The 12,243-nt window shown below is 43.6% G+C and overlaps 1 long non-coding RNA gene across 1 annotated transcript; it reads right to left on the minus strand.

The window, feature by feature from the left end:
* Positions 1–814: 814 nt before the first annotated feature.
* On the minus strand, positions 815–10,987 carry LOC148222459 (uncharacterized). Its single transcript, XR_015805955.1, has 2 exons — positions 10,824–10,987; positions 815–5,380 (listed from the first exon to the last, which is right to left on the minus strand). It is a non-coding gene; the product is annotated as an uncharacterized LOC148222459 (long non-coding RNA).
* Positions 10,988–12,243: the final 1,256 nt, after the last annotated feature.

The following is a 12,243-nucleotide window of genomic DNA, read 5'->3' on the forward strand; positions in this document are numbered from 1 at the left end:
GAGTTGGATTTTTTTTGCTCTAGTTGGGGTAAAGCCATCAAGCAGCTGATTATTAGGGAGAGTGAAGGTGTTCAAAATAGAGCCTGGCTCAAAGAATGCCTTAAGAACAAGAAAGTAAAACAAGTTGATTTGAAAGGCTTCGATGATTTCTTTTGGAGTACTTCCAAAATGAAGGGTGATGTGTGGAGGGAGACAGAAGAGTTTCACTCCTGCTTTCAAAGTGCTACGTTCAAAGTTTTACACTGTGAACAATATTCTCTTTTTGAAATGCTTGTGGGGTTTTTAATAAAACACTGTCATAAAAAAAAAAAAAATTAAGGGAAAAATTTCTATAAAAGTTCAATCTGACACCCCCAGTCCCCACACAGTTTCATGTAGGAACTTGCTTTGAATTTCACTAAACTGATTTTTTTTCTTGCCAATTTTTAGTTCATGCATCAATCTCCAAATTCAATACTTTCCATTGTACTGGAGAAAAATGGACCCAGTGTCATCCTCTTAGGAAGAAACCCAAACTAAAATACGGATTTTATTTTCCCCCACCCTCCTGTTTTTGTCTCCCTTAACTCCTCACTTCTGTTCTGTTTGTAAATCATAAATCTTGAAATTATAAAGAATAAATTGTACTAAGAGAAAATGAATTGGGTTGAAAGGCATGAAAATCATTCTTTAAGCAGAGCTTTCTCTGAGTTCTAGGAAAAGTTGTGCAGAAGAATCTGACAAACAAACAAAAAAAGCCTTCTATGTAGGCAGATGAGGTGAGCCAAAGGTAACAAAGTCAAAATATAAATGTGAAGAAATAGAGAGGAAAAAGCAAAGAGAAATCTGCCATTTTATTTTTAAACACTGCGTTGAAATAGAAGAGCAGAGTGGGAGAAGGTATTAACCCAGAAAAGAGAACAGATTGGGAGGAGACAAGGCAAGGGTAAATGCCATCTGTATTTGTGGTATTACCTACCCAAATAATAAAACTGGATGGAAGTTTTCAAAAGGAAAAGGAGACTTATTCAACTTCTTGAAATATTTTCTAGGCCTACAGCAGGTGGTTTGAGGAAGAAAAATTCTCCCTCTCCAAAAAAACCCTCAAACCAAAGCAAAAAAACAACTTGGACTTTGGCAATTTCTTTTTATTTATATTTCTGAATTAACCAACAATTCCCAGTTACTTTCTAACCACAGTCCCTGATTTTCCCTCTCTCTTGTCTCTGTCCTTCAAGATCTACCCAAAGCTCCCCTCTGAGCTCAGTGGAAAGCACTGCCCACCAGGGAAAAACATTTAAAAAGGGTTTCAGCTCAAAGTGTGCACTGGCTGTGTCCCCCCTTGGCCCAGACCCCTCCTTTGGGACCTACCTGTCCACAGGTGGGTGGGTGGGCTGGGAGGCAGCAGCAGCACAGCACAAAGAGAGGGTTTATTGGCATCAAATTATAGATTTATCCTGGAATTATGGAATGGGTCGGGCAGGAAGGGACCTTAAAATTCATCTTTTCCCCCCCATCCATGGCAGGGACACCTTCCACTGTCCCAGGTGCTCCAAGCCCCAATGTCCAACCTGGCCTTGGGCACTGCCAGGGGCAGCCAGAGCTGCTCTGGGCACCTGTGCCAATGCCCAGGATAATTTGAATTAGGATTTCACCCCCAGTACCCCATCACAGATAAATATTGCACGTGGAAATCAAGTACACATCACAATTTTAGGTGAAAAATCCATATTCCTTTGCTGGGAAAAAGCTCCATCATTTTCCCTGGGCCCTTGCTCTGGATAAGCATCTCTGCTTTATTTCCTTGGATTGCTGAGCAACTGCATGAAAGAAATCAAACCCTTCCACACAGCCTACAAGGTTATTTGCCTAAGGACTGAAAAATAGAGGCAGGAGGGATTTTTTTTTTTTTTTTTTAGGAGTTTGTCTGATTTTATTCTCACTAGCAGACTTCCTCTACTATTTTCAGGGCAGCTTAGTGTCAGATAAAGCATACCAAAAACATATTATTTAAAACCTGTCAAAGAGAACTCGGCTGTGTCTGTAGTGAGAATCTGGCACACTGCTGAATCCTAAAGTTTGTTGCTGCTGCTTGAAGGGAACACAATAGGCTGTGTTCAATGACACCAGACATCTTTCCCTTTTGTATGCTGAGGAAGGCTCGGCAGCAGATTAATAATTCAATGCTCATTAGAAAGTACAACATGCAGTAAGCAATCAGATATAATTAGGCAAAAAATATATACATGATTACAGAGTGAACACGATCCACAAATCTATTGCAGGTGAAATAACATCACATTTTCAGTGGAAGGGTCAGGAATAAAAACGGGTCTTGTAAAACACTCACTTTAAATTGGGTTTTTTCCCCCTACCGGCATCTGTATGTTAGAATAATTCTTTTCTACGAGAATTCTGCAACTCCATCCATGTTCAGACCCACTCCAGGTTTCTTTTCCTGCATTAAAACCAGGTAGAGCTTGTTTCTCCTCCAGATCCTTATATCACATCTCTATACCTCGAGGCAAGTGTATGACCACATAATTGAGGCAGTAAATTGATGACAATTAGCACATTAGCAGTGAATAGCAGCAAGTGATAGTCTTAATTGACAATGCAGCGGTTAGTAATTGATGTTAATGACTCAGAAGAAGGGGAGAATAGTGACTAATAACTGTAATTTTTAGCTGTTTTCCCTGCTGGTGAAACATCGGGGCAGGTGGGGGTGTGGGCTGGCCAGGGAGTGCACGGATTTGCCACCTCCAAACCAGCTTTGAGGCTTTAACCAAGCGTTTTGTGCATTGCTCAGGAGCAAACACAGCTCTGGAGGCCTTCATAAAATAAATTAGAGGTTGCTCCTGTGCTCACCTGCTTTAAGGAAAGTGGGAATTCTTTCCCCACATCCCCAATCCCGGATTCTCAGGTGCTTCTGGCAGAGTTGTGCCGGGCTCTGAGCGCAGTCCCTGCCAGTGCCCACAGCAATGAGGGGCTGTTCTCCCTCTCCAAAATCTATTAATGCACGAGGGAAAGTCCAGGCTTTACAAACAATCCCCATTTCAAACTTCCCAAAGCCCCGGGCTCTGCTGCCTGCCCAGGTGGCAGATTTGGAGCAGCCCTGCCTTATCTGGGGTGCTCCTCTCACCATAAACAACTGCTGAGAATTAAGAGCTCGATGCCATTTGCTGGGCTGGATTTTCCCCAGGGGAATGGCAGGATTAGGAGCTTTATTTTCCTGTTACATTGCAATTCTCCTGCTCGTAAAGATATATTCCCTGCATAAACCACGTATTGTATTGAAGAAGAGGAGAATTACTCATCCTGCATGGAAAAAACATATGGACAAGCATGTGGGCTGCAACAATTATCCAGAGATAGCCAACCTGATGGCACTGGGAGAGGCCTAGTTATAGCTTTGGTCTTCCCTTCAGTAAGTGATGTACAACCACAGCCATGGAATAATCCCTTCCCTCAAGACTTGGTGCCAAGACCCAGCACTGGAGATCTTTTTTTTTTTTGACACATAAAATATCTTCCTTACATCGAAGCTGAAAATGCTTAAGAATGAGCTTCTTATGAAGGTTTTTATTTTTAATATTGTAGCTCCTGTGCTGTATTTTATATCAATTTGGAGAAGGATGGAGAGCCAGGCTGTGCCTGGCTTCTGTCTGAGGGTTATACTCTTCAAGGAGATCATTTCCATTGGAGTTTGGATGATAAAGGACTCCCACAAATCTGGAAATGAACTCAGTTCTCTTTCTATTCCTCCCTGAGTGCTCATTACTTCGCTCCAAAGCATCTCCACAGCCTGAGGAGCCTTCCCAAGGCCAGGCTGCCACACAGAGCTGGGGTCTCAGCCACGGGGACTCAAATCTGGGCACCAGCCAAGGCTTTAACCTGGTCCTTGGACTGCTGACGACCCCAAAAAACCCACAGAGGGTTTCCCCAGCACTGGCAACCCCCAGTGCTGAACCTTGGGATGAACCCAGGACTTCCATGAATGCTGCAGTGCTTGCATTTTCTTCCCACTGGCATGAGAAGGGAATTTTTTGGCTCCTTTTTACTTCAGCAGTAGAAGAAGAGATGGAAATTCGTCCTGGATAAATATTCATGTTTAGTGATGGGTTTTTATTCCTTTCTCCAGAGGGGATGGTCCCTGGGGGAACTCTGTGTGTCTGTGGTTGCAGAAGGGTCTGGTGGAGCAGGTTTGACTGCAGCTGGAGCTTCTGCTTAGATTGGAAGGCAGATGAATAATCTATTAAGAAAGAAGAGAACAAGAACAGCCAAGGGGCCACTCCGAGTCACTGAGGCATCCAGAAAAGCCAAACTGTGGAAATTATTCAGGTGCACTGGAAACAAAAACTTTCTTCCTGGTCACAGGCAGTTTTTGTAGATAACTTGAGACCATGCAGACCCAAAGATTGTTGCATTAATAAAAGAAAATCTTCCATTCCCAAAGGGTGAACAGGAAGCTGATGTTTTGGGAAGTCTGTTCACCACCAAAAAGCCAAGGACTGTTTGCATGGAGCTGTTGCTTTCTGTGGCACAAATATTTAATTTAAAAGAACGTTTTTAACGATGCTGTGCTCACATCCCCTTACGGAGCTTTTTCAGCTTCGGTGCCTGAAGATCATGACAGCGTTTGTCTTCAATAAATGCACGCATTAATTATTTATTTAGCAAGGAGAGTAACTCATTAGGCAGGACTCAAACACACCCTGATGACTGTGACCTCTGCTTGTGGCACTTGTTTCCCAGTGCTGCTACACGGTTTCCTCGTACCTCCAGAGCATATCAATGTGATATCCAGCTCATCTCTGAGAAATCACACACTGCCAGGTGAGAAAGGCTGACAACACAAGTGAATAAAACCAATCCGGCTCTTTTCAGGAAGTGGAAGGCTCCGTAGAGAGCTCTGGAATTCTCATTGATGCTGAAGTGAATCCTGAGGGTGCTCAGAGCTTTTCTCCCACTCAATCAATGCTCGAGTGTAGGAAGAGCTGCACAAGGATTCCTCCAAGCACAAATCCCAGGGATCTCCCAAAATGAGAGGCTCCTGTCCCCAGGAGAGCAGGAGGGGTTTGTGCCACACACTGGGAATTCTGCAGGGACAAGGAGCCTCTCTTGTGTGACCACTGCTCCGAACGGGGACACCTCAAATGCCTCAAACCTACCCAGTCACAGGAGGGAGTGGAGCCTCTTAGAGTGGTGTCATGTCAGGCTTTAAGAAAAATGATCAGAGAAAAGTGAACTCTTCAGCTGCTTCTCCGATTTTCTTGTGAAACTTCACTCTCAGCACTGGAATTGTGAGTGTAGAGATCACATTGTGTGGAGTGGAGAACAGATTTTCTCACAGCTGCTTTGTCCAGCCACCAGGAATTTTCTCAGCCTACCCAAGGCAGATCTGTGAGAGAAAAGAAGAAGTTGCAGTCCCCATTTTTAACTTCCCAGGCATATTTTGCAGGCTGTAGCACAGAGCTTCAGCAGCTGCCCAGCAGGGTGGTGCTGGATTGCTCCAGGTCCATGCACAGCTGATCCCTGGAGTGTCACAGCATCCCAAAATTGGAGCAGCCTGCCAGGACAGAGCAGCCCTTTGTTTGTGCAGCATCATTCCTGGTTTCAGCAAGGAACTGCTCCAGGAGGTCCCTCATGTGCAAATCTTGTGTCACCCCTGCTCAGGAATGAAGCTGCCAGGTTTTCAGTCAAGGTAATTTTCTGTGGGTCCATCAGCCCCAAAAGGCTCTGTGGGTTCAAGGCCCTGTGCCCCAATATTCTGGAAATCTGCAGTTCCCCCCAGACCTTCCCTGCTGCCTTTTGCAGCCAGGAATTGCTTTCCTCAGTGCTCATGACAAATTTTTATTGGTGTCAGTGGAAGCCCAGGACCTGCAGCAAGTTTGGCTGCTGCTGCTGATTAAAAGGAAAAGAATGAAGGGAGGAGAGAGAGAAAAACCCTAAAAGTTCAGCATAATTTTTAATATAATTTTTATTATTATTTTATTGGCTGTGTATTAAAAATACACACAACATAACCAAAATATGGCTCAGTGACATCTCAGTGTCCAGCTCTTCCTGTTGCATTTGATTGGAATGATTCATCTACCTTGGTCACAAACCCATTGTGAGCAACTTGTAGGAAGTTAAATAAATACCAGCAATGTGAATTTGCATTTAACCAGAATTTATGAGCTTTTATAAATCTATTTTTGTGCAAAACAAATTATTGTAATGATGGCTGAGTAAGAAGCAGTGCCACACAAGCCTTAATTCAAATGCCTTTCTTGTTCTATTCTCTTGTTTTAATTTTCTAGCTTCGCTGAATAACTTGAAATCTTCGCAGCTGTAGCAAAGTGCCTCATATATAATGTATAGATCACATCCTCTTGCCATTTTTCACAGGTGCCTGGCTATTATATGGTTCAGAATTCATTCATAGTGCCTATTAGAGGTCTTTATATGTAACTGACTTCCTTTCTTGAATATTTATAGCTTTTATGAGACATTTATGGGTAGACCCAACAAGAGTTTCTAAGGAAATACTGGGAAATGGTTCTGTAGAACATCATTAATATACTGTTCTTTGATGGTAATGGCCACAAATGTCATCTAATTGCTGCATTCCTACTTTGTCTGAGCGTGGTATTGATGGGGAGACTGCTCCAGAGAGCCTCTCCAGCCTAAAAAATCTTCTGGGAAGCAATTTGGCTCCAAGGAATGTAACACATTTCAGCCTGGAAATTAAACATTCCAGGCAGGATATCTGCCTTCCAGTAGGGAAAGGGGATTACAAGAAGGATGGAGAGGACAAGGGTGTGGAGTAGAAGAAGGTGGGATGGCTGTGAGATGGAAAAGGGTACATTTGGATGGGATATTGGGCAGGAATTGTTCCCTGGGAGGGTGGGCAGGGCTGGCACAGGGTGCCCAGAGCAGCTGTGGCTGCCCCTGGATCCCTGGCAGTGCCCAAGGCCAGGCTGGACATTGGACTTGGAGCAGCCTGGGACAGTGGGAGGTGTCCCTGCCATGGATGGGGTTGGAAATAAATGATCTTTAGGGACCCTTCCAACACAAACCATTCTGATTCTGTGATTCCCTGGTTCTTCCCATAGCCATTAATACCCAACCTGAAATCCCCAGATAAAGCCCAGAGAATTTTGAAGATTGTGAAATTAAAACCAAATTAATATTCCTGGAAAGAATCACTTCTCTACCTCTGCCACTGTGTAAAACCTTGGGGGAGCAAATATAAATACAGATATGAACTGGCCCAGGGTGCCCAGAGCAGCTGTGGCTGCTCCTGGATCCCTGGCAGTGCCCAAGGCCAGGCTGGACATTGGACTTGGAGCAGCCTGGGACAGTGAAAGGTGTCCCTGCCCATGGATGGGGTTGGATGAGCTTTAAGCTCCCTCCCAACCCAAACTATTTTGCCATTTATATTTCTGTAGAAATGCAACACTTGTGGACAACTGAGCACTTATGGATGGTAAATAGAAAAAATGAAATAAAATGAAATAAAATGAAATAAAATAAATAAAATAACCTCCAACCCAGCCCATTCCCCATTTCCATCTGGGATCACCTCGTGCTGCAAATGTGACAAGCCCAGCCTGCTCTGAGAGGGTTTGTGGGGTTGCTGAGGCTGAGGTGGCTCGTGCTGTGACAAGGACAGTGCCGAGATCCCAGGCAGCACCTCAGGGCAGGGACTCATTGTCTGAGCACGAGGCTGATGGTGAGACTGAAATATTGCAGAATATTTGTCAGCAAATTGAGAAAGGCGACGCTGCTGATCAGAGACACCTCGGGGGTGTAGGACAACATCTGCTTCCCCTAATAAAGCTGTGTTCATCAGTGTCATCAGCGAGCCTGGAACAGTGACACCTTCTCCTCTTCCTTATTAACCACACAGGTTAGAGAGGAGCATTGGAAATTCGGATAAAAACGGGAATGTCATTAATATTTGTGTGAAAGCACACAGCCTTATTTTTCCATCCAGAAGTGCTGCAGGGAGAGTGTTTCACTCAGCAGGTGCAGGGCAGGTACAATGGAATCCAGACTATTTAATCCCAGAGATGGCCAAATAAATGGATTATGAGATAAACTCGGGTATGTGCTAAGACCTTTAACAAATTAAGCAAATTTCAAGTTTCTGTGGGTGCAGAATAAAGTACCTACACTTTTTGCTTGCTGCCTTTAAGTTCCAATATCTTTCTATTAATCCCGATAAAATATTAATAAATAAAATGTGAGATTTAGTCCAACTGCTGATTCTGAGGGTGAGTGTTGTTGCTTCTTTCAAGTTTCTGAGATAATTCGCAAGACATGAGAATTCCAAGTAGCATTTGGCACTTTTTCCAGGCAAAAATGAAAGGATTTTTGCAAATTCTTCCCTTTATCCCTTAGACTGCTCCGTGCACTTCCCTAGCTCTCCCTGTGGCTGGGATGAGACTTCTCTCTGGAGGAGCTCCTGGCATCTGGAACAGCTTTCCTGCAACTTCCATGCTTCACCAGTTCCATCTATTTTTATATCTCATCTCTTCTCCCCTGACTATCTCTTTTAATTTCTCTCCATCTGCTTTTTATATTAACTTTATAACTCCATATAACATTTGCGATGCAGTTTGCATGCAAAGCACCAGCCACCCAAAATAATTCTGAGGTTTGGAGTGAGCCCTGTGCCATGGCCCTGCTGCTCCTGCCCTGGAAAAGCTGGGAGCAGCTCCTGGGCACTGGGCAGAGCTGAGAACTTCAGCATTTTAATATTTCAGCATCAGCCCTCAGGATGGAGAGTTGGTTGGGCAATGTAAAAACCAAGAGAGTGGAGCTTGCAGACAAAAAAAAAAAAAAAAAAAAAGTGAAATATTTATAAGCAAAGTGATGGTGGCAATAGAAGAAACATGGAGAAACCCCTCTTTTATTTATCCAGATAAATCTGGAACTCAGCTAATAGAAAGTGCCCAAATCCAGTGCTCCAATGTCCAGTTTTTACCTTGAATTTTGTCTTTAGATTTTCACTGTCCATGAGCAAACCTCTCCCTGTGGAGGAAAACTTGCCCTGTGTCAATTCCCCCTCGATGTTCACAACAGGTTCCAGGAGGTCATTCCTCATCTCCAGCACTGAGAGGGAGTGCAGACCCTCAAAAATCCAGCTGAGTGACACGAGCTGGTGGTTTTAACTTCCCAGTCAGTTACAACAATAACCCAGCATAGAAATTGGGAGATTTAGAATTAATTTGGATTAAATGCTGGAGACAGAATGAATGTGGTCAGTGCAGGCTGGTTTTAAGGTGCTTTGGAAGCCCTGCTGTGTTTCAGCTGCACATAAACCTGCATTTCTTGGTCTCTGCTCCTCTAAAGAACTCTTTACTACAGCTAACAAATCTTCAAGGCTGTGTAACCTGTGTTTCACCCACCCTGACCCTCTCACAACTTCCCAGTGTAGTGTAAAACACCACCAGTGTATTTCCCTGTGCGTTGAGCAAAGTCGATTTTTCTTTTTGATGTCGCTGGAGTTCATTTTATCTTGTGCCAGTATATTAAAAATCTATTAATGTTTCACACATAAAATGAACACAAATCGAGCTCCTGGAAGATTTATGCTGCAACCTGCGAGGGCCCCAAAGTAACTCCAGCATTATTATGCCCCTGCCTGTGCCAAATTGAACTCCTAACACTGTTGACAAATGCTCCAAAATTCACAAGGATTTCTCCCTGACCGCTCTCCCAGTCCCCACTGCAAGTCAAGGCAGTGAATTACAGTTCCCAGAGCTGCTTCCAGTCCTGCCAAGTCACCCCCTCACCTGCAGAAAGAGAAATTCAGCAGGAAATCCAGGTGTGCACAGAATTGCTCCACTGAAATGGATGTGAGTTATCCTTGGAAATCAGGCAACATCAGTCTCTCCCTTATTATTCACTGCCTGCCTCTGGAATACCAACACAGAGCCTAAATACCAATTCTTTGCTCAGTCACTCAGGGCTCTTCCCATGATTTCTTCCTCTGTGTGCTCATGGCTTTAAAACTTATTTATGCCTCTTCTTTTCAAAAGGCTGTGGATTACAGTTATTTTCTTTGCTTGCCCTTTTTTTTTGGCAGTCCTTCAAGATGTCCAGCTTAGCCTGTTATGACATGGTTTATGAACTTAAGCCAGTGGTACAAGCAAACTGCTGGAGCTGAAATCAGGGGCTGAGCAATTGAGGAGTTTTCAGAGCTCGTGGGCTGAATACAGCAGAAAATCAGGCTTGGAGAGATTTGGGAAAGCCATGGAACCCTTCCCATTCCCAGGGAGGAGCAGCTCTCCCTGGACCAGGCTGGGAGGATGCTTCTCTCACCTGTTCTTATCTGCTGTTACAGACAGTCCACAGATTCCCTTTGCACATTTTTTTTTTTTTCCCCCAGCATTCACCTTTCCAAAATATAGATTTTTTTTTTCTTAAAAACATAAATATCTCTCATTGCAATTGGATCCATGACTGCTTTGTGCAACCCACAGTAGGCAAGGAAAGCAGCCTAACCTCTTCCCAGAAATGACCTTTTAGCCTTTTGAAAATCATCCTGACAAAACAGCTCCCAGTTCTTTCCATCTGCCCTGTTTTTCGTAAGAGGAGGAAGAAGAAGGAAAACTTTTGGTGGTTGGCACATGGGGACCATTCTCCCCTTCCTGCAGGAGAGACCCAGACCTGCTCAGTAAAGGCCACAAATTGATCCTTTCCTTTCAAAATCTGCTCCAGTTGCCTTTTCCTAATAAATGCAGCTTACTCCTTTATCCTATAATGTTTAGATAGCAGAAAGGAGATAGAAAAATACATTTCTTTTATAAAGGAAATAGAAAAATACATGTCTTCCATAAAGGAAATACCTTTGTTGTGTCTTTCCTTCCCCCCCTTTGTTGCTGTTCTTCACATTGATTAAATCTTCATTTAGCTTCATCATTTTTCTCAGGTTTCCTCTCGCATGCTCACTACACCTGGTTTCATAATCTGTTGTCATGGAAATCAGACAGATGTCAAAAACATGCCTTTGTCACTTAATTGTGTAATCCACACAAGAGAAAGAATAATGGAGAGAAGTTTTACAGGTTAAAGCAAAACAAGAAGACAATGGTGAGCTAAAACGCCCCAAAATTCCCTTTTACACGGCTCATTGTTCTCACTGCAGCCCCTGGGGAATGAAAACTCGCTGATATTGTTCCTGTCCGCTCAGTTTTGTCTCTTGTTTTGGAACTAAAGGCTCCTGCCCCCGCCCCCGTCCTTGAAAAGGATTTGGTGGCACAGGAGCAGCTGTGGCCGTGCAGGGAGGATCCCTGGCTAAGCTGCTTACCTGGCAGGTGTTCAGGGAGCATCAGGGGCTCACACACATTCATCCACCCCCAAGAGCAAAACAAGAACCACCCCAAAGCTCAACCCCCAAATATCCAGCAGGATCAGCTCTCCCCAGAGGAGATGGATTTCAGTCCTTGGGGGCTGCAGAGCTTCTTAGATGAGCTGGGGTTTGGTGTCACTGAGGTTGGGTTTGCCCCAAAATGCCTTTTATTTTTATTATTTTTATTTTTAAATCCATTTATTTGTTGTCTCAGCTGGTGAGTGGGGTGAAAATTCAATCTCAAGGTTTCCTAGGGCTGCAAATAGAGGCAGCCACCTGTGCTTCTTACTCAGGGCACTGCTCTTGTGCCCAAGATTTATCAGATCAACATCCACAGCACAAAATTAAGGAATTTTGTGCTTTTAGTGCTCACCAGCTCTGTTGAGGACTTCACCTCCCATGTGTATTCACACAGCAGTTCTCCAGTCACCTGGTTAGATTCCCCTCTATTTTTTTTTTATCAAGTTCCTACTAAGTACAGAATAGATTTTTTTTTTTATGCTTGTTACAAGAGTAGCCCATGATATCTGCTTATACATCTATTTTAAAATGTCAGCCAGACAAATGAACCTCGCTAAAATAATGCTGGAGCTACAGAAATTCCCTGCACACAGGAAATTTGCAGTGATTCCTTGCAGCTGGATCCTGCTTTGTAAATTAACCACAGCAACTCTTGTTGAAAACTTTTTTTTTTTTTTTTAAGGTATAAAAATACCTTTGAATCGGTGTTATTGTAGGTAAAGCAGTGAAATGCAGGATTGAAATGAGGGTGGAAGGAAAGGAGGAAGGGTGTAAGATTGTTTAAGGCTTCACTGGGCTTTTTTTGCACCACTAATTAGTGGTTTGTTATTAGTCTGATTCGTTTTTGTTTGGGTCTAGGATTATTAGAAAGGCAGTTGAGCTAGATTTTTATGTTT

Source organism: Sturnus vulgaris, chromosome 11, assembly GCF_052056855.1.
Source record: "Sturnus vulgaris isolate bStuVul1 chromosome 11, bStuVul1.hap1, whole genome shotgun sequence".
NCBI classification, from domain to species: Eukaryota; Metazoa; Chordata; class Aves; order Passeriformes; family Sturnidae; genus Sturnus; species Sturnus vulgaris.